This window comes from Zosterops lateralis, assembly GCF_965231275.1.
Source record: "Zosterops lateralis genome assembly, chromosome: 2".
Taxonomy (NCBI): domain Eukaryota; kingdom Metazoa; phylum Chordata; class Aves; order Passeriformes; family Zosteropidae; genus Zosterops; species Zosterops lateralis.
Genome location: NC_139763.1, coordinates 31,877,966 through 31,901,802, shown reverse-complemented (window position 1 = coordinate 31,901,802; position 23,837 = coordinate 31,877,966). Strand labels below are relative to the sequence as shown.

The 23,837-nt window shown below is 39.3% G+C and overlaps 2 protein-coding genes and 1 long non-coding RNA gene across 5 annotated transcripts in view; 2 read left to right on the top strand and 1 right to left on the bottom strand.

Annotated features, from left to right (window-relative positions):
- The window catches only part of CRACDL (CRACD like), a 68,575-nt gene extending 49,306 nt beyond the window's left edge, over positions 1-19,269 (bottom strand). Inside the window, exon 1 of one of the 3 annotated variants that reach the window (XM_083855095.1) lies at positions 19,234-19,269. The gene's annotated coding sequence lies outside the window, so the exon portion shown is untranslated. The remainder of the gene's footprint in view (positions 1-19,233) is intronic. The other 2 variants (XM_083855092.1, XM_083855093.1) reach the window with 2 other exon arrangements.
- MRPL30 (mitochondrial ribosomal protein L30) overlaps positions 1-23,837 on the top strand; it is a 143,006-nt gene that overhangs the window by 86,366 nt on the left and 32,803 nt on the right. The window lies entirely within an intron of this gene.
- Positions 19,488-23,239, top strand: LOC310921799. Its single transcript, XR_014592210.1, has 3 exons — positions 19,488-19,621; positions 19,975-20,087; positions 21,160-23,239. It is a non-coding gene; the product is annotated as an uncharacterized lncRNA (long non-coding RNA).

Sequence of the window (23,837 nt, the reverse complement as noted above, 5' to 3'; positions counted from 1 at the left end):
AAGAGCTCAGAGTTAAGTCCTGTCCCATAAGCACTTAAATTTCCAGACAAAATAGTTACAGATGTCACAGTCTAAATTCAGCAGGGATAAATTAATCCAGGTGCTAAATAGAGTCAAAATATAAAAAACCCTATAAGTAACCAATGGACATTTGGAGGAAATATACTGAAAAATTAAGATATTAAATATATACTCATCTGCTGCTAAAGAAAAACCGGTCACATAACAGCACAAATTAGGAATCACAGCCCTGTGCAGTGCAACTAATTTTTAAGCAATGCAGATACTCTAAAACTATTTTCTGATGAAAGGCTATCTTACAAATACCATCACCAGGAGGCAAAACAGGGCAGAAAATCTATTCATAGAAATATTTGTGGTTTAGATAGCTCTAGACTAATTTTTTACTATGGATTCAGCTTTTGCAAACCAAGTGAAGTGGAAGAATCTACAGATTCTTCTAAATGGTCTTAATGTTCAGCCATGCAACAAGCTGCATTAAATTGCAGATATTGGAGAAAACAGAGAAAGCTTGGCAAGATGAAAGGTGTGGCAAATGTAAACTTTTACTAATGAGGCCCTTAATAGAGGCAAAGAGAAATTAAAAGACACAACTATGGTAGATTTGACAAGAAACAAAGAACTGCTGAGCCCAAAAGGGAGAGGAAGAAGGAAATCATTCCAGGATTCATGTAAAAGTTAGAAAAAAAGATGTAGATGGGAACAATGCTGTTGGAAATGCTGATTCCATGGAAAGCACAAACTGGACACCTCTCCTCTCTTTTAACATTTCCTCCAGTTATGTCTTGAACAGCAAGAACAGGTAAGTAGTAAAATGGATTTAAGTGGGGTAAAGAAAATCCACTCCATACTGTTAAAAATAACCTGTCACATCTTCCTATTGTCTAAATTGGCATAACTCCACCAGCTTCATTTTATGACAGCTTAAGACTTGGTCAAATGCAATAAGAGGAAGGTAGCAGTTCCTCTTACATATTTCACTTTGCCTGCAGGCAGGCTTCAGCAAATGGCATATCTGTTCCAGGGGAACATACTTAATGAAGGATTTAATCTTCCTGATGAATACAGAAGGATGCCAAAGTGTCAAACTTGTCAAACACACCTTGCAACAAAACACACTGTTAAAATTTTCTTTACTTGACTATGTACTTGTAAAGCCATGGAAAACAGATAGCTCCAAATTGCCTGACTTCAGCCACTGAAAGTCAAACACTGCTGTCCAAATCCCTTTGCAAAGGTGTAGTATTACAGTAATTGAGATGGTCCATAATCTGCTCACATCAGTGACACAGTGCTGAGAAGTCTCCCAGTTGTGCAGCCACAGAAGGAGCTGCGTGAAGCACTGATTCACGCTGATGAATTGTAACCAAGCAACACTGCCAGCATCTCTCCAGCCCATTGTTCAACTGAGCTGGGGAGAATAGCAGCAGAACAGCACTGAAAAAACCTGCCAAACTCCAACTTCAATTAAAGGATACCATCCCTCTAACACTAGGCATAGCAAATTCACCAAAATTTAACAGAAATAAACTGTTACTTCCCTCTCAGTAAAGATAATGACGTGCATGAAGGCAGCAAATTAATTTCTGTGTGTCCAGGACCTCTCGTAAATAATCTTTAGAAAAGAAAGAGTTGAAATTTACTTTACACAAAAAATGCAGGGCAATGAATTATTCATCCGAACAGAGGGACTGAAGTACTGCCTTTTTGTTAGTCTGGCTATTAGATGCTGAGGGAAACTAAAGAAAACTTTCTCAGATACAGTAACCAGTAACAATACAGATGAGATGGAAAGGAAATAAAGAAATATATATTTGAAAATTTTGTTCAGTGAGAGTTGGCAACTTTTTCCCATGTAAATGTCCAAAACCAACAGCTAATGCACAAAATACTGCTACTACATCATCACGCATGTGAACCTTATTATCAACAGAGGCATTAAAAAATTAGGTTACAATATTGCAATCGTTTCCTTTTATTGCAGTTAAGTGGTGGGATTATTTGTTCTTTTTAATGCCTCAGGCCTGGATATCAAGAAAACAATTTGCTACAAAATTATCCACTGTTGCCCTTTATGGAAATAAGAAGATGACACTGTCTGCCAAGAAAACTGTTGGTTACTAGATGTTTTTGCAATGTTCAACAGTATCCCCATTTTACCAGAAAAAAAAAAAAAAAAAAAAAAAAAAAAAAAAAAGTTTAAATTAAGAGTGTGATACAGAATTGACTTGTTTTTATAACATAAAAGACAGGCTAGCAGCTGTAGGCATTTCTCAGAGCACAAAAACCAAAAGCACTGACCTGTGAAACAGAAATAGTAATAACATCTGCTAGACTTCTGGGCTCTGAAATCACATTCCCTGAGAGCAAGTTTCCAAAAGAAAGGCTGGATACTTATGTAAGATACCAATTCCCATTTCAATGGACAGCGTTTCTCTTTTGAAATTTTATGTAAAAGCTTGAGAGTAAAACCACACACATCTTTCTTCTCCAGGAATTAATGTAGTAGGGCAAAATAACAAAATGCCATGACATTAGCATAAAAATAGATTTATCAATGTCTTTCAGAATTCATGATATCATAGAATGGTTTGGGTTGGAACAGACTCTAAAGATTATCTAGTTCCAGCCCCACTGCCATGGACAGGGGCACCTTCCACTAGACCAGGTTGCCCAAAGCCCCATCCAACCTGGCCTTGAACACTTCCAGGGATGGGGCATCCACAACTTATATTAGATAACCCTCTTTGCTTACTTCCAGGCTTATCTGTCTAGTCCCTCTCTACAAACAAGGTTCCTACATGTGGTCTTTTGAATCCCATCATGGGGGATCAACCAGTTCCATGTTCACTGTTTTATGTGGAGTATTACTAGGATCTCACACAGGCAGGAATGCTGGTGCTTAGGCTCTGCCTAATTGATAGTTTAAGGTTCTTCTTCTAAGTCCTCAACACTGCCACAGGCTTTGACACTACACAGGACTCCTTATAGGCTCAAAGCCTACTCTCCCATGGTACAAGTTCCCACCAACTTCCTCTCAATGTGAGCAGATATTTAAAGCAGAACTTGGTCTCATCATCTTCTTTCCCTTCATATGTTTGCCAGATGGCTTTATTTAATGCTTGTTCTCTGGATTGGCTCTTAGATCGATTTCTTTTTTTTCCTTTACATTTGCCATCTGCTGGTCCAAACAGCTGAATGATACACTTCCTTTTCAATCTTATGGCATAAATTCATTCTTGCTGTCAACTTGGCATCCAAAATAGTATGGCAGGCAGACTGGCAGTTCTGAGTAAGGCCTTGCTCCACCAATAGGAATTTTCTCCTTGTCCCTCTGAGAGTTAAAGTAGGAGCAAAGTTTTTAAGTGGGACCAAAGTACAAAGCCAGAGCAAAAGACAGGTACCAAGAAGAACTCTGAACTGTGTTGTGTCAATGATGGAAAGTGGTCTGTGTTGCGGCTATTTCTTAGAAGCAGGATTTGCAGCCCCAGCAGCTGGCAGTGTGTGCTCTCGTACAAAGAGAAGACATCCAGTTGTGCAGCAGCTAAGGGCAAAGAATTGCACGTGGACTTCCAAAAGAAACGAATGCTATGTGGGAAAACTTCTCTTGGAACCTTCAAATAATTTTCCAGAATCTTCACCAATTGTCTTGCTCTTTTCAGTGAAAACGTATGAGGACTCTTGTGAAACAACTGATTTGGGACCATGCCTGCACCCTGCAGAGCACCCATCCTGGGCTGCACTACAGAGACTGTGCCACAACAAGGGCATGCAAAACTGCAACAGCAGCTGGTTGGCAAGGGTGTCAGAAGGAGGACAGAAGCAGCACAAGAGGAGGAAGAAAGGAAAAGTGCCAAAAAATCTTGTTATGACCCCACCTAAATGCCTAACAGCAAGATATTACTGAGTTGCCTGAATGCGTATGTTTTACCTGTCTTGTTATGTTAAACTCAGAATTTTTTAGAGATTATTCTGTCTCTTGAGTGTTTGCACAGTTCCAAGCACAATAGCTTCTTGTGCTGGCTGAGTCCTTTGAATACTGTAAGAATACAATTAAATAATAAGAGCAGTAAAAATCTTGATGCTATTCATACTTGAGGAGATCTCACATGGCTCTGGACAAATCATAGCCAAGGAATACACTTAACAAACACATTTGCTAATCCTCTCATTACTATTGTGGCTCTCTTTTAAAGGTAAAGACAAAAAAATGTCATAAAAAATATTTCATATCTGAATGTCACAAAAGACCAACAGTTTGCCCAAACAATGTAAATGAACAAAAGCCTGAGAAATCCTACTTCAGTGCTTTTCTGTATACTTAAATTTGCAAATCTACTTGTCTTTTTCTGTTTCTCCTGTGGTTTTAGTGGGTCACCTGAGTAGACAGGCTACTCTCCACTTTCTCCATGCATTACATGGTCAAGTAAGTGGGAACAGTGTAAGATTTGCAGGGTCTTGACCTCTTAACGTTTAGATAAATGCTGGTACTACAGAGCTGGTCCTAGTTTTCCAGAGCTTCCTACCTCAGTTATGAAGGTAATAAACCTAACCTGCTGATTCAGTGCCCTTAGTCTCAGCAGCTCTGATCCAATGCCCATTGAAGCCTAAAGAGATTCCTTAATTAGCCAGTTAGTGTCAAATCAAGTGCAATTAGGCTTGAGTGCCACTGAAGAATAAGATGTATAAATTCTTTTGCAACGCAAATTCCTTTGCTGCTGAACTGTATGGAACTGACCTACCTGCTCAAGGTCTCCATGTAACCTGTTACTTCGTACACCACCCAATGTTCAAGGGAGCAGTGCTGAGAAATAGATTTCTTGAAATTCCCAAGCTGCTTTATATGCTTCATGTTGGCGGCTCACAATCAGATTTCTGGTTGTCACCATCATGAATGGAAGGATAAAAATTCAGTGACAAGTTATGAAATATTACATCTGCTCAAAAAGGTAAAACAACCAGCCAAAACCAACGTGTCAAAGAAATGTGTAGAACAGCTCCAGATTTAGCCAGATCCAGCACAAGCCAGGTCTATATTTGAAAGCTGCACTGGTACAGATGTTAGTAGGTGTATGAATAAAGGATAGGAAGACTGTTGCACCAATTTGCATATCCATGGTAACTAAGAGAGGATCTCCTGAGAAAAGGGACTGTGAGATGGGGAACAAAGAATTCTTTTCCCCTTTGAGGGCTAAATACCTCACACTATCTAATGAGATTATTTAGGCTGGGGACATGTGCGTCTCTGGATTATAAAAGCAACAAGGAAAAGAGAACAACATGGCATCTTCAGTCCTCAGAGGGCTTGTTTAGCCTGCACTGCAGTCCATGTATCTGCATGTTCACAGCTCTTGTTCCATCTAGGCTGAAGTTGATGCAAACACACCCAGTGGCTGTACAAACAACCCATTATAATATACATAATACAGTACAGTAGACATACATTGGCTGGTTGGGACCTGAAGGCTACAGAAGGAAACAATGACCTTCTATGCAGCTCTCAGAATACAGTATTTAGGCACAAATCATAGAACCATTTAGGCTGGAAAACTTCTTAGAGGCCACTGATTCCAACTTTTAATCTAGCATTGCCAAGTACCAGTGTAGCTCATTTCCCTCTGTGTGTATGAGTGTGTTCTGAATACATTTACGATGACACAACTGCATCTGCTCTAGGCTGGGTTTGACAATCTTTACTGTTTCATGACTAGCCATAAAAGTTCTATTACTATTGAAGGACAATGTCCAGAGAAAGTATAAGCAATTTCAGAAGAATTAAAAAGCAAAAAGACTCCATGCAACACAGAGTGATACCAGTGTCCTCACACATGTGCCTACTCCATTACTCTAATGATTCAAAGGGCAACTACTTGAATTCCAACTACTCTGTGTTCCCCAAACAATTCTCACAGAACTGCCATCTATCTCCATTTCCTTACAGCCACCATTGGAGTAGGAGAGCAGTACTACCACCAGCACTGAGCTGAGCCCATCTGGACTGGATTCTGGGTGCCTGCATGTGGAGCTGCCAGGCAGAAGGCAGACAGAACAGAAGAAATAGGTACCATCTTCCATGCTGCTGCACATAACCTCTGAAGCAAAAGGATGAAAATTTTCTACAAATACAGTTTCTTTTAATAATCTCCTTTTCTTATTCTCCTACCCCTGCTACAATTTTTAGTTTTAGATATGTGAGTCTGGCAGCTCTCTGCACATGGTCCAATTCTCCAGCTTATTTCTGATCCAGGTTTTCCTTGGGTTTCACTAGAGGCAAGAAAGACTGATATCAAAAAGAAAGGGGAATAGAAAGAAAACTCAGGAAAGCAAAGCCTTTACATACCCAGAAAGTCATCTGAACATCCAAATAGAAGCAGAAAAGTTTCTTCTTATTTTTAAATATATCTTCTGTTTCCATGCTATACTAACTACACAGTATGTTCTTAAACAGTCTGTTTTAAAATAAGTTGGGTGTGATCTAGTTACTAAATATTGCATGATTTGATAATTACACAGCAAACTACTTTCTAGTCTGAAATAAAATTCTGCAGTGCCTTTAAGAAAATGGGACTTAAGTACCTTTTATTTTTTTCAATGACATGTAAGCCCAGGAAAAAGTAATTTCCTATTTTAGTTGGTTTTGAAGTCTTAGAATTGACATTTGCATGTAAACAATTTATACCTTCACTTCTACAGTATGTGAAATCAGCATTGATTTATACAGCACCCAATGTCATTATTTCTTGATTAACTTCCCTTCAGGTTTTCACTGTAAGCCAGCGATATTTTATTAGAGATAACAGTGATACTTGTATTAATTTCCTTTATTATATTTGGTCGCTCATAACCTTAGCAGGTGGTGTAACCTTTTAGGTCCTTTCAGTGGGGGGACAAAAGGGTGAGTAACTTGTGATGATGTGATTGGAGTCCACCCACAAACAAGAGGCAGGTTACAGCTGCACAATGAACTTTGGTTCTGACACACTCAACCTTGTGCTTTGACTCAGTAAAGTCAATAATGCTCTTCACAAGCAGTCTGCAAAAAATTGCCAGGGCGTTCTGGTTTAACACACAGCATGTTATCAGGTATTACACATTCAATGTAATTAATTAAGGCATTTAAAAATGGAAGTTGTTTCACCCAGTATTTGGAAACTTGCTGTTCCTAAGCAAAGTGGCTGAGTAATAAGAAACATCACAAAGACTAGCTAAAAATTGAAGATCATTTTAATAATGAACCTTCTCATGTAAATAGACTATTTGCATGTTCCTATCAGAGTAGCACTCTTAGCTTCACTAGCAAATGGCTTTTGTTTCCTTACCCCTAACCAGTTCACTACAAACTGTACAGACGATTGTGGAGTAAAAAGTTTTAATGACATCACAGCAGACTCTTGGGCTGAGCCAATACTAAGTCTAATTCCAATAGCCAAATAAACAGAGTTAGGATGATGTTCAGTGCTACTGTAAATTCCAGCCACATTCCATACTGAAGGGTGGACAGAGAAAACAAAATGGTGTAATCACTTATAAATACTATGAAGAAAACTAGATTGGTCACTTCTATTTTGCCCTATGCTTCAGAAATAGAGGCTATTACAACTAGTCAGATACAAAAAAGCTAGGAGGAAATGGGACTTTATATTATGGAAATACAGCTGACAAATGCAGTGCTTTGCAGGAGCAGATGTGGTAGAAAAAACAATGAAATACTTTTCAGCAGATTTTGTAAGTTTGTTTTGTGGGGGTGGAACCAGAAGCTCTTGCTGGAGATTCCCACACCATCATCCACAGACCCAAAGTACCTAGGAGTTCAACAGGAAGTTGAGATGTACCTATCTGCATGCATGGTCCTCTCATCTTGTTGTGATGGCGCTACAGCTTGTAACTTCCATTCAGACTAAGACTGCAAAGCAGCTGAGCTGGTTATTAAACCAGACTGTTAAAGCAGCATAAGTAAAAACTACAAAATCTAATTTAAAATTTACTGTCTAACTGTCAGTGTTTGGCTTTGACTAAGAAACTTGCTACATCAGGCTCATTGTAAGAGTTGCAGGACTGCTTCAAGAAAACTGACCAAAAATCTTTTGTGTATGCACAATTTACAGTGCTCTCTGCTCACAGAATCATTTCATAGCAGAGTCACAGGATTAGCTATTGCTAAACAAATCCCCTCACCGTGAGAAAGGTCATGGAAACAACTTCTTTACTCTAGAGCAGACAGCACTTCCTTAAGGCACTCCATCAGAGTCCAAACAGAAACACTCATATGCTTGTGCCAACAGTGCTGAGTTACACAAGCATTGGCAACCAGTTTAAAGAGCATAATGTTGTCAAAACAGCAGGCCAGATACTATTTTCCTCCTGTATAGTGGAGACTCAATGCAAATGTCAGAGGAGCCACACCGTTTGCTTGGTTCAGGTATCTCTGAAATGGACTAACTAACCTTCAGTGTCGTAAAACTTTGAACTTTGCCTGTTCAAGGCTTGAAGCCCACTTGGGGATTCTGGAATATCAGATAAGCAGTAGCATGTTATTACAAACACATGATTTCAACTTGCTTTTAGGAAAGAAATATACTTCTTTTTCTCCTATCATTTTCCACTGTTAAATTTCAAGTTAATAACCCATTGTTGTGACTGGTTTAAGCATTACTGAAGCAATCCAAAGCAAGCATACAATGCAACAGAGCTTCCTTATCCAAGTATATAATGAAAGCAACAGAACCATCATCTATAGGTGCATGGCAAGTCTAAAAAAGCAACTGATGTTCTGGGGCAGAAGAGGTGTCCTTAAGATTGCTATCACAAATGCAGGTATTTGTATGGCAGAGACGTTTCTGTGCAAAAGAAGAAAGCAAGGAAGGAGAAACTCTGCAGGAAAAACAGTAAAGGCAGCAGAAAGGCCAATGGAAACCAAGAAGAATTATTGAAAAAAAATCCTAAAAATGGCTAATGACAGAGCATCACTTCACTGGTCGCAGAACAAAGTAGGGAGTAATGCTCAGGGAAGCCTCCCTCCTCTTCAAAGAATTCTATTTCATCCATGAAATCAAAGTTTGTTTGGGGGTTTTTCTAATTACCAGGATTAGATCTGGCTTCATCATCAGACTAACATTAACTAAAAGCCTGTTTTTGACTTAAATTTTGACAGCCTCAGATCTCAAGTGAATCCAGGGACGCAACCCAATTCTGACCTTGCAGCAGATCCTTGTATTGTCTTGCCCACATATGGCTTTATTCATACATACTACACTGATCTCAAATGCCTGTGCAAAAGTGGAAGCAGCAGCAGCAGATCAACTTTCAGGTGGCTTTTGTTAATTTCTTTCACAGCTGTGGCAAGAATTAACACTGGCACACTTGTCAAAAGAAGCAAGTGAGCCTGTTCTACAGCCAAGAGGCCACAGAGAGGACAACACCTCTGCACCACACCAACGCTCACAGGACCTGTGCTAGAAGGCTCCCATCTCCTGTGCTGAACCGCATCCACCTTTCCCAGGAGCCAGAATGCTCCCCACTGTATTCTGCACCCCAGCTTACCGGACACATTCCCTTCGCACCATCACGGCACCCAGCACGACTCTCCTCCAGACACATTTGCAGGTACCTCAGAAATTTTTTCCAGCACACAGAAGGAGCTGATTTCTTGAAGTCCTTTTGGCTTCTCAGCTGACTGCACTATGTGCCACAGTTTCTCAAAACTAATCTGCTGTTTCAGAGAAACATGAAACTTATGAGGAGAACATGTCAATTCATTCATGATATACGCTCCTCTACAAATATGTAACACAGATTGGAACTGACATTCAAGATGACCCACACCCTATATAAGCCTCACAAAAACTGCCTAGTTATTCACTTTTCCAGCTTGGCAAACTAAGCCTCCATACTCAGTGTCAAGCTAAAACATTTGTTAAAATAATTCTTGGCTTCCTTCCACTCCAAACAAATTCAGCAGACAGATATTTCAAGTAATTTTTGACTAAAGGAAGCAGAAGTAGGAATGTACAAAAGTAGAGATGTAGGCGCCTTCATTAATTAGAATATGACTTTTATTTTTGCACACCTTTCTCTTCCACATAAGGATAATGGAGGGTTTCGGCTATTTTTGAGGTCACTGTCTCCAATTAAGAGAAACGCATGAGCTTTAAACAAATCAGACAACCGTGGAACAATTTTAATCCCTGAATGAATAAATCCCTTGGGGGACGTGGCTGCAGAGAAATCAATGGGCAATTCTATTAAGCCTTAACAGCAAATAAGGCACAATCTGGCTTCTACAATGAACCTCAAAGCCACACATCCTGTCATAAGAATTTATCAGATTTGTGTGATCAGTCGTCAGTGTACAGAGTCCGATTATACCCAGAATATCTTCTGCTTACAGCAGCTGTTGGAACAGCGTTGTACTAGACCATCTTTGAGTTAGGGGCTATTATCTTACAGCAAAAAAGTGACAGAAATAAGTGTTAGCTGGGTGAATACTCACTTGTTCCAGTGAACTCCTACTCTTGTCAGCACCCTGCTGCCCACTGACCTTACCTCCAGCTCTGAAGTGTAAAGAGAAGTACAAGTTGTGACTGTGAAAAAATTGTCATTTGCTCCCACAGCCTTTCACAGCAACACATAAATGACCTCCTTTGCCCTACAGACTGGAAGTGCTCTCTCTAGCTGTGGGATCAAACACAAATCACTCATACCATGCTATAAAAAGTCCACAGACTAGCACAGAAAATAGAACTGTGCTTTAAAAAAATCATCAAAACAGAAGACGCAATTTCCCCTCCCCTTCAACATATCTAAATGCTCACCTACTGACACCTGCCAGGTAAGGACAAAATCACTTTGCTTGATGTGGTTGATGCAGCCTAGCCCATATCCAGGAGCCTCTCCCTCGGGCTGCATCTGCTCTTGTAAGTGAAACACTCTCAGGACTCTTCTGTGGCATCAAAGACAATGCTTGAAACTAGATACGATCTTCAAAAGAGATTGACCACATCCACTCCACATGCTAAAAACTATCCAACTACAATTGTATCCAGGGCTGTTCCAACAACCCAAGATCAATAACAGCCTGATCCAGGAACATTTCCTGTGCTGTTTAGTTTAGATGCATCTTCCCTGTCCCAAACTGTTCAGATCTGAGGCATGTCCAAGGTACATGACAGCTGCTCCCAGAACCAAATTGCCTTTCCATGAAATCAAGGCATGTGAACAAGGAAAGAGAGTGAAAATGACACACATAAGGCTACTACCCAGACAGAGCTATACTACAGACATGGCATACCCACTGCTCACAAGTTCAGAAGTACTCCCTATGAGCACCCACTCTTAAGATAAATAATTATTGAGGGTCAAGTTTTCATAGCCATTAAACACCTAAAGACAGAGATGGGAGCCATCACTTCTTGCAGTGAATAGGAAGCATTTAGCCAATAAGATGCACAGTGGGATTTTCAGGTTAGGTGTCTCCTTCCTATTGCAGTTGACTGGGATTTATCCCTGAAGATGTTAAAAGCCTCTATGTTGAGTGTGATGCCTTTGTTATCCCTTTACATGAAAGTACAATGTTTCTAATCCATTACACTAGCTTATGAAAGGAAGAAATACAGGAGTAATATTACAGGCAAGTGTTTTCCTCCCTCTGCTGGGTAAAAAAAATCACACCTGCATATTTCAGCTTTGCAATCTTGCTTCATGTCTATCTGTGAGCAAACAAACTGAAGTCCTGTGGAAACTGCTCAGGTAAATTCCAACACCTCCTGGTAGTGTGAGACACAAGACAGGCAGAAATAGTTAAGTAGTTTAATTCACACTGGTTTGGCATTTGGTCTAAGAGGTTTTGTAGACATAATAAAGAAAAGGAGCCTTAAGCCATTAGAAAGAGTAAATAATTTTCATAGTGACATTTGACTTTTTTTTCCCCCAGCAACCTTTCACTGATACAAGTTACCCAGAACTCTGTAATCTGCACAATTGGTTTAAAGCACTGAGGTATCATTGAGATGAGTTAGCACCTCACTTAAAAAAAAAAAAAAAAAAAACAACAAACAATAAAGAAACACAGAACTCTTCATCAGTTGGTTCAGTAGCAATTAGACAAACTGAGTTTACAGTCTGCACCATACTTTCATCTCACAATAAGATTTGAAAAAGAGCTAGGCTACAAGATTAAATAAAAAAAATCTATACCTGCACTCCCACGATTTTGTATCAAATAACTTCTGAGTGAAGTACATATTTAATTGAATATTTGAGAGCAGTAACCTCTACAGTATCTTATAAAGCAGGCTGCTGAGGAACAAGAAACCCATGGACAAGATACAGTCTATGACTTCACTTTGATAATTTTGGACTGAGTGATTCAAGAGGAATGCATTAGGACAAGAAAGAAAGTGAATCTGTGTCCTGCCAAATGGGTCTGACAGTTCTCCCTAGGCTGCAGTGAAAAAATTTTCTCATTTCTTCTATAAACCAATACTAGGAGAAAATTATAGCACACACTGACACGAGAAAATGCTCCTCATTGACAGTTCCTATAAACCTTAATGGCAAGTCAGAGGGAAAAAAGTAAAAAATGTTGTCCTTATTTTAACAATGGCTTTCTTTTTCAGAGTTAATTTAGAAGTATTCATGTTTGGAAGCTAAACCTAAAATACCTGAAATGGGCTCCATTTTCATAAACTATTAAGTACTCCTCTCCATACAAAATCAACCTTCAGTTCATCCACCTTCAATGTCTCAAACACATTAGCCACCTAGGAAAATTCAGGACACTTCACTGAAATACACTCACTTGTCTTCTTTCAAATATCTCTTTTTAAAATCCTGAGACAACAGTCCTAATGAGAATGGCTTTTTCTTGCTTGGATTTTGTTCCAGTGTGGCAAAATTCAGCTACCACTGAAAGCTTGAATGCACCAAGCAAGGTATGGAGAAGGATCTCTGCAAGTCTGCATGTTCATTCATGTTTACAAAAACTGACATCACACAGATTAAGAGACTGATTGATATATTTTAACTGTTTGCTTAAATGATGATTAACTTCAGGTTTCTCATCTGCCCTTTTTGTTTCACATAGTCTTATATATTTGTTTGTGACACGCTGCAGAAGAAACTAAGGGCTGATTTCTGCTTGACTAATGACATCAAATAAACTCTATTTTATTATGATGCTGCCACCTATAGTCTTTCTGAACACCACACTACCTCTGCACATTTTGATTTGCATTTAAATTTCTAAAAATTGCATTGTTTATCTTCTGCTAAAACTTTCAACATCACCCCACCCAACAAGGAAAACATCAAACTAAATGTTTGGAGAGGACATGCTTTTGTCATCTTTCCTCTGTGATTTACAGCCTCACCAAGTAATCTCCCTGCTTTTGGATACTCTGATGTTCTCTGATGAAGAGGCTGCTTTCAGCAGGTCTGAGAAGAATGGATGACTCTGAGGTGAATATCTACCAAACCAGCATGAATGGTTCCTTCCAAACACCAGAGAGCATGCCTGAACACACTACACAACCAGCCTACAGTGCAGAAGACAGGATCAAAATCAGATCTGAAGTTTCTGTGAGGCCTAATGGAGAACTCTCACCAGATACTCCCATATATACTTCGTTCTTGCTCTACTTCTATACTCTGATTAGGACCACTAAGCAGATATATTAATTCTCTTCTTCTCTCAATGTTTTTCTGTACTGTAGTTTTCTGAAGCTAACTTACCATTAAGTAAAAATCAGACCTCAAATAGACCAGACATGCATGCCTTCCACTGCAGAGCAACACACAAAGGGATGTGGACCTGGAATCTCTCCATCCTGTGGTCTTACCAGCCAAGACCTAAGCCATAGGGATGTTTTGCACAGTGTTCCTACCTATGAAACGGTTGGCTCAATGGTAATGCATTGAACATTACACCAACTAAAAAGATCTGTAGCTGCAGAAATTAGCAATTTGTTCTTCTTCTAAGAATGGAATTAGTTAGAAGAACAGATAAACAGATCATGTGTGTGTCCCTCCTTAACCTCCAATTTGTCCAAGTACCTATGGAAACTCTTGCGTGCTTTCACAATCAGCTGATACAGTGCAACTCCTGCATCTGCCCAGCTCCCCAACACCTTGAAAAAACCTTAGTAATACTGATTCCTGTGTTAAGGAAAGAATGTCACAACTGTAGAATTAAAAGAGCTACTAATTTTGATGGCATACAGTGCCCTGAGTCCTTTAAGTTCCATATTATATTGTATTTATAGCTTCTTTGTTCAGTTCTAGAATATTTTCCATTATAGGAAGGAAAAAAAATCTACTCAAGTGTAGAATCAAACAAACCCCATAATTCTAAAATACAGGCAGCTGATTGCATTGTAGTAGACAATAAGTGAGAAGATGAAGCAGTTCCTTTGTTATATTCTACTTCCCTTAAATAGCAGAGTTGCCAAAGCTGAAGTGATAAAAGAAGAATGACATGGAGAATGAGAATTGTATAATCTTCCCATCTCACTCACCACTTTAAGATACAAAGGAGTAAAAATTAAAAATGCAACCTGTTCCCCTTGCCCAGAATTTTATGTGCTGCAAACAAAAACCAAACCAAACAAACCAAAACACTGAGTTTTGAGCTTTTCAGGGATGCAATATTAAACAATTTCATTAAAAATAAATTGATTTTTTTTAAAATAAACTCCTTTTCTCTTATAAAAAGCAGAGCTATTGTGTATTTTTATCCATAGAACAAACTGTTTATGGGGACAGTATCTTAGCAGTGTGAGCTGAAGCACTTCTTGTAACTGTGTACTCTCAGGAATATCTCACCTGTAAACTCAGACATTAGCCCTAAAATCATTTAGTGTTTCCATAAAAGAAAAAGTTGTGCTGTCAAGTGCTGTCAAGAAATTTTCCTTGAAGTACTCTTTTCAAAGCTACTTCTGTCTTAATTTAGCAACAAACTTCAGCAGAGAACCAGCTGGCAGAGGACACCACTGAATGTATGTGCCAGCTTATACATGTGTAGGTTTTCCATACTCCTGGAGCTGACTGATGAAGTCTGCTCTGAAGCAGCTGGGAGCATGGAGAACCACAGGCCTGAGAATTCTGAGAAACAAAGTGCGCTGGAAGAAACACCAAAGAAATTAGTGTCCTGTTTTATCTCATTCTCTTTGAACATCAACAGGCTGGCTAAAAAAAACACTTGCCCTAAGTAAATACTCTTGTAATTACACTTCACTAGACTCATTCAAGGTCATGAAGAGCCAATGGTGATAAACTGCTAAAAAGTTCCACTTCATCTCTTATACCTGTTTAGATGCATATTTCACTGAGTCACTGACTTAATCTTCCTCTTGATTATTTCAAAATCTGTCAGAATTTAAGGCATCACCAATGTCTACAGTGAAATTTGCTCCCAAGGTGAATTTCAAAAGTGCTGCATGAAAGCTGGTACACCATCTGCTGTTTAAAGGGTTCCAAGACAACTTTTTGTTCCGTTCCTGCAACTACTGGATAAGCTACTAGTGCCAAGAGGAATTCTGTTGACTCCCTTTGAGGCTATATAGAGTACAGGCATCAGGAGTAATAGGACTTGCAAGAGATATGAGCACAGTAAAATGGTACCCTTGAAATTAAGACATTGATTATTTAAGTCTGAGCTTCACTAGAAGCATCACTGCTGATCATTTTCACAGAAACATCTACTAATACATTTACACTCTGTCCCAGACTGCTCTCTGTATTTTCCCAGCTGCCAACAGATCCAGTTGCTTGGCTTTGAGCTGCCAAGACTTTTAGTTTCATCCTGTTATAACTCATCAAACAGATGCTTGGCATTTTAGACTCAGAATTCTACAACTCACTATGTGCACACTTTATAGGCACCAAAAAATTGAGTACTCCAGAATTCCCATACTGATTGTGTTGTTTACTTTTATGTTTAATTTCAAAACTTTCCATTTTAAATGTATTTCAGAGCAGTCAGACACCTCCTTGCCTCTTACATTGCACTGTTTTACCCACATCTACTTCCAAAAAGTTAGTCAAATTTGATACTGCATTGAAGTTCTTTTTGATCTTTATGAGATTTATGAGATGACTTTATGAGATGACACAGATTTAATAAGCTTGTCTTAGCTTAACCCTGTTCACGTGTAGTGACAGAAGGAGAGAGGCTGCAGTACCACACTGAGAAGGCACTGGGGAGGATTTGTGCAAGTATTGGCCAGTTCAAAAACATAAACTGAGAGGACCCAAGCTTATCAAACCCAAATAATTCTGAGAGAGTTCTGCTGACTTGAGAATGAGCAGCAATGCACAGAAATGCTTTGGTACAGATAAAGCCATCTTCCTTAAGTGACAATGTCCATGAATGGATGTTTCACTGCAATAAAATGGGTAGGAAAATGGTCTCCTTTCCTGACCTTTTTGCACAGACTCTCTCTTTAATAATACAGAACCATAAATCTTGCAGTAAGAGAAGACTGTATATTTAATACCTTGGATAAATTACATTTTATAGCTGAATTTCCATCTCTCTTGTGATTGTTAACTCTCTTCCAGGATATGCACAGCTGGGAAATGAAGCAGCTTTTTCTAAGAGTGTCTTATAATTCTGGCATGTACAGCCTTCATTCTACTGCCTTCCAACAAAGATTTCCATGTTCAAGTGGATGTCCTTTAGTATTCTGGACTTCAACAATCTAGCCATATTCAGTTCTTCAGCGCCTACAACTGAAGAAAGGCACTTCTAGGCTTCTGTAACAAAAAGATAAATGAACTGTGCATTGCTGGGTACATACTACATTTAATGGCCAAAGCCTGAGCTTGCTGTTATGAAGCAAGACTTCTGAGAACAAGAGAACTGATGCATTGCAGCTGTGCAGGGCACTGGACAAGAGATCTGTGACACTAGCAACAACAGACTTCAGAGTCACCTTCATTTTCCACACAGTGAGGGCTCTGCAGGTCCCTATCCACAACGTGTATTGGTTATACTCTCCAGTCAAAGACTGGTTGTGCTGAAAACACACATCTGAAATCAAGAGTGGAACAGCTGGGCTGTGGGGCAGTGACCATTTATGACAAAACAAGGAGAACTCATCTATGTATTGTTAGACATTGATGATTTCACTTTTGTCCTGGTGAATTTGAAAAGCAGCTTTGCTACTGCAATAAATATTTGCCTGAGACATTTCCATAATTCAACCCTATTTTCAGTTCCTTGGTAACAGTTCAGTGCCAGTCCTTGTTATTAAGGAGTTTTCCTCCTCCTTTTTGCTACTCTTTTGTCTTGATTATAAGTACTGAGGCTACCAGCCAAGTACTGTACAGCTGTTAATGGCCTGCACGACAGAGAGGACAGCAGAGGCTGTCAGCACCACCACAGGCTGAGTGTGAGCAGAACCCTTTCCTCTGTAGAGCTCAAAATGGCAGGCAGCACACTCACATTCCCATCCACTGCAACACTGCCAGGTTAGCTGGTTTTTTTCCAAGAGAATTAGACCCTATACACCCAGAAGCACACGCTAAAGAAAACATTTTTAATTAAAAACACAGCAGAATTTAAGTTCACAAGGTCTCTGTGAAAGCAGAGAAACATGACCTTCTACTTTCTATAAACTCTGACGTCTGTACATAGACAAACTAATTACCCATCACTATAAACAACCACAGACAGTTCCTACCTCATCACTGGATAAGCCTAAATGCACCTGCTCCCTTTCCTTTAATGATAAGCCAACTCCTACCCCGAAACCGCCTTCTTTCAATGATTAAAGAGCTACAAGGCAAGTGCCAGTAATAAAGTTACATTTTTTTTTCTTCTGTAATCTAATCTTTGCCCTGTAGAAACTGCTGATGAGAGCTCAGTTCCACTTAAAATTTACATAAAACCAATCCCTATCATGTTGCATGGAAAAGGACTGTTGCCTCAGTGTTTATTGGCATGGTGATGCAAAGACTGAAAAATTACTCTGATGCAAAAATGATGCACAGCCTTATATCAGCATCAAACAGGCTTTGATGCATGGTTGCTATTTTTGGAAGCTAATGATCTGTGAGTGATAAAGCAAATTAACTTCTTAATGATGACAAATACAGGAGAAGGTACAGTACTGAAGAGAGAACATAATGTCCAACCAAAGAAAGATTTATGGGAGATAGTTATGGTACCTAAGATTTATAATGGCAAAATAAGAGAACAGGAAAAGCTTCTGGAAGATCTTGTGTCTACCTGGAATAACAATTTACTTCCAGAGAAAGGATGGAATGTACAGTCCACTGCATGCTTCTAGCTGATACTTACATTGCTTTGGTATTTATACACATATAAAGCCTAAGACACTTTATATTACTTTATTCTTTAATACAGTAAATAAATACTTTAATAAAGTAATAAATTACTTTTATTACTTTTTACAATTTAAATACAATTAAAATAGCTATAGAAAAATAAATTAGGTTTTTAACTAGCATGAAAATGCGCAAACACTTAGTGTTTATATTGTTGGGGTGTTCCTATAAACTTCTCTTTATATATTTTCAGCTAATTGTATGGCAAAACTGGCAAAGTGATGTTTTCAAAACTAAAATTTCATTGTGCTCTTAAAAGGTTCTGAAGTGAAGAGATTCCTATACAGTAACAAAAAATCCATCAGTGTCAACTAAATTTCAAGACACTAAGTATACTATGGACAGTAAGTTTGTCAACAGAAGCTAGAATAATAATTTAAAAAATGCATTTATGGTATTTCAGATCTCTTGTCCAAAAATATATTAAAGAGAGGGGAAAGTCACACCATTTATGGCTAATTTCAGGGTAGAGGATCAGCCAGCATTTTGAGAGATATTTGAGGAATGGCAAAGGAAAAGCCAGAGCCTTTCAGGGCAAGAGAACACTGCCTGCTGCGCTCGGCCTTCCGGCAGGGAGCGGGCCCGGGGGGAGCACAAGCCTGTTCCCCTCAGCCCAGCTCACACCTCGAGCAGCCGGGAAACGCCGCTCGTGTACCTGGAAACCGCCGTCCCCCTGGGTGCATGTGGCTCTAAATTAACCCCCTGTTTCGCTCCAGGCTAAGCGCCTCCCGCCGCTGCGCCCACGGACAAACAGCTCCGGAGGGGACGCGGGGAAGGGAGCGCAGCCCTGCCCGCCCCCGGCCCGCCCGACGGGGCGCCCGAGGAGCCGCTGCCCCCGCTCACTCACTCGCTCGCTCGCTCACTCACCTGCAGCCCGTGCGGGGGGCGCAGCCCTCGGCGGCGGGACGGCGGGAAGCGGCGGGGCCGGAGGGCGCGGACCCATCCGAGCCCGGACTGCCGCCACTCGCCCGCGGGCCCGCCCGCTCCTCCCCGGGCCGCCGCCACCTGCGGGGCAGGACCCGCCCGCGGCCGCGGGGCCAAAGGCGAGGCGAGGCGAGCCCGCGGCGCTGCCCGGGGCGGGCCGGGTGCGGCGCTCAGGTGTTTTCCACCTCAGCGAGACATTGACCGCGGCCGGGGCACGGAGCCGCGCGGGGGTGAGGAGAGGGAGCGGCCGGGCGCTGTGAGAGGGCGATTTCACCGCTACAGCCTTCCGCCTCGGCTCTTCTGTCCCCTTCGCCTACCCCAGTGGCTCAAGGTAGCGATGAGCCCTGTCCCGTTCATTTTCTCCAGCGAGGGCCGGGGGTGGCGGGGTGATTGGAGCAGGTGGCTGCAGTCAGGACCCTTGCGGTGCTATCAGGGTGAAAGGCTTGGCCGAAGTTTCTGCGAACAGGAGAGTCCTGGGATCTTTAATGGGGTGTTTCAAGCTTAGCTTCTATGCAAGAGGTGAGAAAGGAAGAGTGGACGAACTGAGTGGAAGAATTGACCAAAATAACATCGGGTAGTTCCCCGCTTCTGCATCTTACCTATTCCAATAAATTTATCTCAAACTTGTGAGTTCTGGTTTCAACATGATCTTTTTTTTTTTTTCCCCCTTTCTTTTTCTTAAAGAGTCTTTCGTCTCTCCCGTGTAAAGTCAGTGAGTCTGAGGACAGCAGTTCTGGATAGAAAATACAGGTGTTGCCTGATAAATGAATGAACACTACCCTGCCTTGTGGTCCAAGGTAAAAGCATTAGAGTGAAAAATGCTGTGCAGGTTGCTAGTTTCTTAGGGCACTGATAAGGGAGGAAGAAATGGAAATGGAAAGCTGGTGCACACTGACTCAGTCTTAAAATGAAAAATCATTTCAACACTACTTCCAGAGCAGTCACTGAGGGTCAAAAAAGAAATTCAATTATAGGTTTTATTTCTGCCAAGTAGCATTGTTTTAAAAATATTCATGCTATACTGGCAGAAGTGATTTTATGAAATACTTCTGTGTGCAGGAAAGACATACCCTCATGTAAAGCAAATCTGAGAAGTACATTGTTCACTTGCTCGGTTGCACTGCAGCTCTGACAACAAAGACGTTTTCTGCTTTGTGTACTCTATATAATTGCCTGGGTGTAGGCTGTATTCAAGATAAAAAATGTTTGTTCTTCTCCCACCTCAGGAAATAAAAGCACCAAAAATACAAGAAGCACAAGATAGGAAACTTAAAACTAAGTTCAGTTTTGCATCTGTTGAAATAAATTATTAAACTGCTTCATGGATTTTAATAAAAAGCATTTGTGGGACAGCCTAGAGAAAAATTGAATTACAGTGTATTAGACAGTCGGGTAAAAAAAATCTATTGGAAGGCAACATCCATGCCTTCATACATAATGTTTTAATTATAAATAAACTTTGTTTTTTTCAAAGTTTATTAATAAAAAATCTGATCCTTGTCATGAAATAAGGTTGTGTTTTGATATATTCAATCCAAGTGAAGTCACATGAAAATTTTATCCATCTTATGAAGCTCTTTTTCTTCTGTTTGGAAAGTGTCCAAAAATGTAAAACTAAGTGAAATATCTTTCCACGTCTTCAGATAACTGTGCATGTTAATACCACAAAGCTATGGATGATTCATTCATCTTCATTTTAGTTACTCCCTCTGCTGGGAATTAGCGTGAAAGTTCAGTGGATCAGAGGAAAGATCATTAAGAGTGCAATATACATTAAAAAGCCTCTTTTGCTTCTTTTATTCAAAGATCACACATCTTTATAGACCCTCCACTCTGTATCAGTAAATCAATTTGCTTTTCTTGTTGCAGGGCTATTCATTCCAAATGATGTGGAAGTAGAAGCTAATGCAAATTAACTAGTTAAATATGGAATGTATACTAATTTCTTATGCATTCTACTGTATCATTGTAACTGCCAATATCAAAGATTAAATAAATATAGAAAAGCAACTGAGTAACAGAACTGCTAAACTGTATCCGATGCTTTTAGCCAGGTTGTTAATACTCCACTGCCTACACTGACACTGACAGGATTAGTTGGTCTGAGAAGAAAAGAAGGGGACAGAACAAAAAATTCAGTTGTAGTACTACCAAACACTACCCGATACCATGAACATTTTTTTCTGCTCAAAGACTAAAACCACTTGCTTTAACACTGACAGCAGAATCTTAACTCTGATTACATGCTGCTAAAGTTCAAGCTTTATGAGTGACTGAAAAAAAGAAAAAGAAAAGATGCAATGATGGCAGTGGTCAACAAGGGGAGACCAACAGATGTCATATTGTAATGGAGATACCACTGTATCCATACATCCTGCTTTTCTAGTTTGAAGAAAGGATAATAAGGAGGAGGATACCAGAAATACTGAATTCTTTCTTATACAAACCCTGTAAACCAGTTATGCTCAAGTGAAATAGCTTCTACTGAGTATGGGGACAGTTTCCATTGCCACAAGTAAGCAAACTTAGTGATAAACAACTCTATAACCAGTGGCTAAAAATTATCATGAATACTTTTACAAATACTATAGGTTTCTTTGTTATACAAACCATATGATTTTAGGTCATAACAGTATAGTTGAATTTAAAATACTCTTATTTTTTATAAAATCACAAACTGTATTTTCAGGTTTACCTATGTAAAAATATTGTGGTGAGAGACTATTTAAATATATGCATAAAAATCAAGTATAGCATTGTTCGTGGCTGCAAATTAGAGTCACAAATGCAAACAAATGATAAATAGATCTTTTTTTGGTGTAGGTTCCTTTCCAATCAAAATACTGTAACTAAGCAACGACAAGAAAATCACAAGTAACCCACATCATGAGGAAATAGATACTATCAAAAAGTGTGTAACACATTTCAGGCTGGGCATATACAATAGTAATTCCTTGGTATTGGAAAAGATTAAGACATATTATAGATTAAAGCATTTAGAACCAAAAGTAAAGAACTGTAAAAACTCCGAGCTCATTATTGGCCTTTAATATTCAGTCATGGTCTGAAGGTTTTTTAGAATATACCATTGGAGCAGTGCATTCCCTACCAATTCCCTACCAACAAACACTGTTCCAGTCCTCTTGGGCTATTACTACAGACATTGCCAACAAGCAAGTTTATTGTCAAATAAAACACATTGTTTGCAAACTTCAGCAAATTCAATTATTTTTTTCAATTTTTTTCTTTCTTTCAGTTTCTGGCTTAGATCAGACATAGGGGGATTGCTACTACAGGGATCTTGCTCTCTGAATATACTCACTTGAATGGCTTTTTTTCTTAACAATTAAAAATTATGCAACAATTAAATGCTGTCAGAAGTCACTTGAAGTCTGTATGTCATCACCATTGACAAAAGTTCCTTTGGCTCCATCCATGATCTTGTAATCCCCTTGCAATTTTCCTGCAAAAATTTAAAGTTTTCATTTCCAAAACATTTTTAAAGAAAAGCTAACCCTAATTAAAAGGCTCTTACTTTACCAGAGTACTTAAGAAAAAGCAGGTTTATTACATCTTGATAATTATAATCTCATATTCCCTTATTCCTCTCTGCATAAGAGGAGAATTTTTAAGTGTAAATTGCTCAATAATCTTCTGCTTTTAGTTTTTAGGTGAGCACTTCTTTATTATGTTACATGGAAATGCATCATATTGCAACTAAAGAATTACATCTTAGGACATGGGCCTCTGCACAGCATATCCACTCCCAAAAAGAACTCCTGTTATCTGTACTAAGTTTATCTAATATCTGCTTCTTATCTTCTAGATGACAGGGTATTAGTTTTATAGACCAAGATCACATATCTCAAACTGTTTTGTGATCATCTTCTAGGAAAAAAAAATCAATACGACAATATGATTGCAAAACAACAAATCTCTTTCTCATCTGCTGGGATAATGAAATTATCATCTTCTCTCATCTGGGAAAAGTGTACAATATGCCTTTTAATAACTGCATAATGTGGCAATGGTTAGTATCATTACGTCTGCTCCTACATTCTTTATTACTTGCAGCAGCAAGCAGTCCCATTAACACTGGTGATTGCTGATATGACTTCTGTGGCCGTCTGCCAAATAAGGAATGAAGAACCAGGACCTACAAATTAAAATCAGTACGGTACTGAAAAATATTGTTACTCTTATAGAAGATAATCCTAAAATTTATGTTGCACATATGTATTAATACTTTAATTTTTAAAAAACATTATTAATGAAACTATTTTTAGGGGCTTTTTATAGCCACCCATTCCTAAGAAGCAACACAGTTGCTTTATTTCAGTATTAGGAGCATTTTTATGGGTAATGCTGCTAATTATTACTTAGACATGTATGTTAATGTTGAGCAGTCAGCTATTCACAAAAAAAAATTGTGTAAAGGAATGTATGTACAGGTTTATACTTGACCCATTCTTGTGACCAACGTGCCTTTGCTTGCAAAAATAAACCAGAGACCTAATCAATTCTTTTATGAACATAGCAAAAAGGAC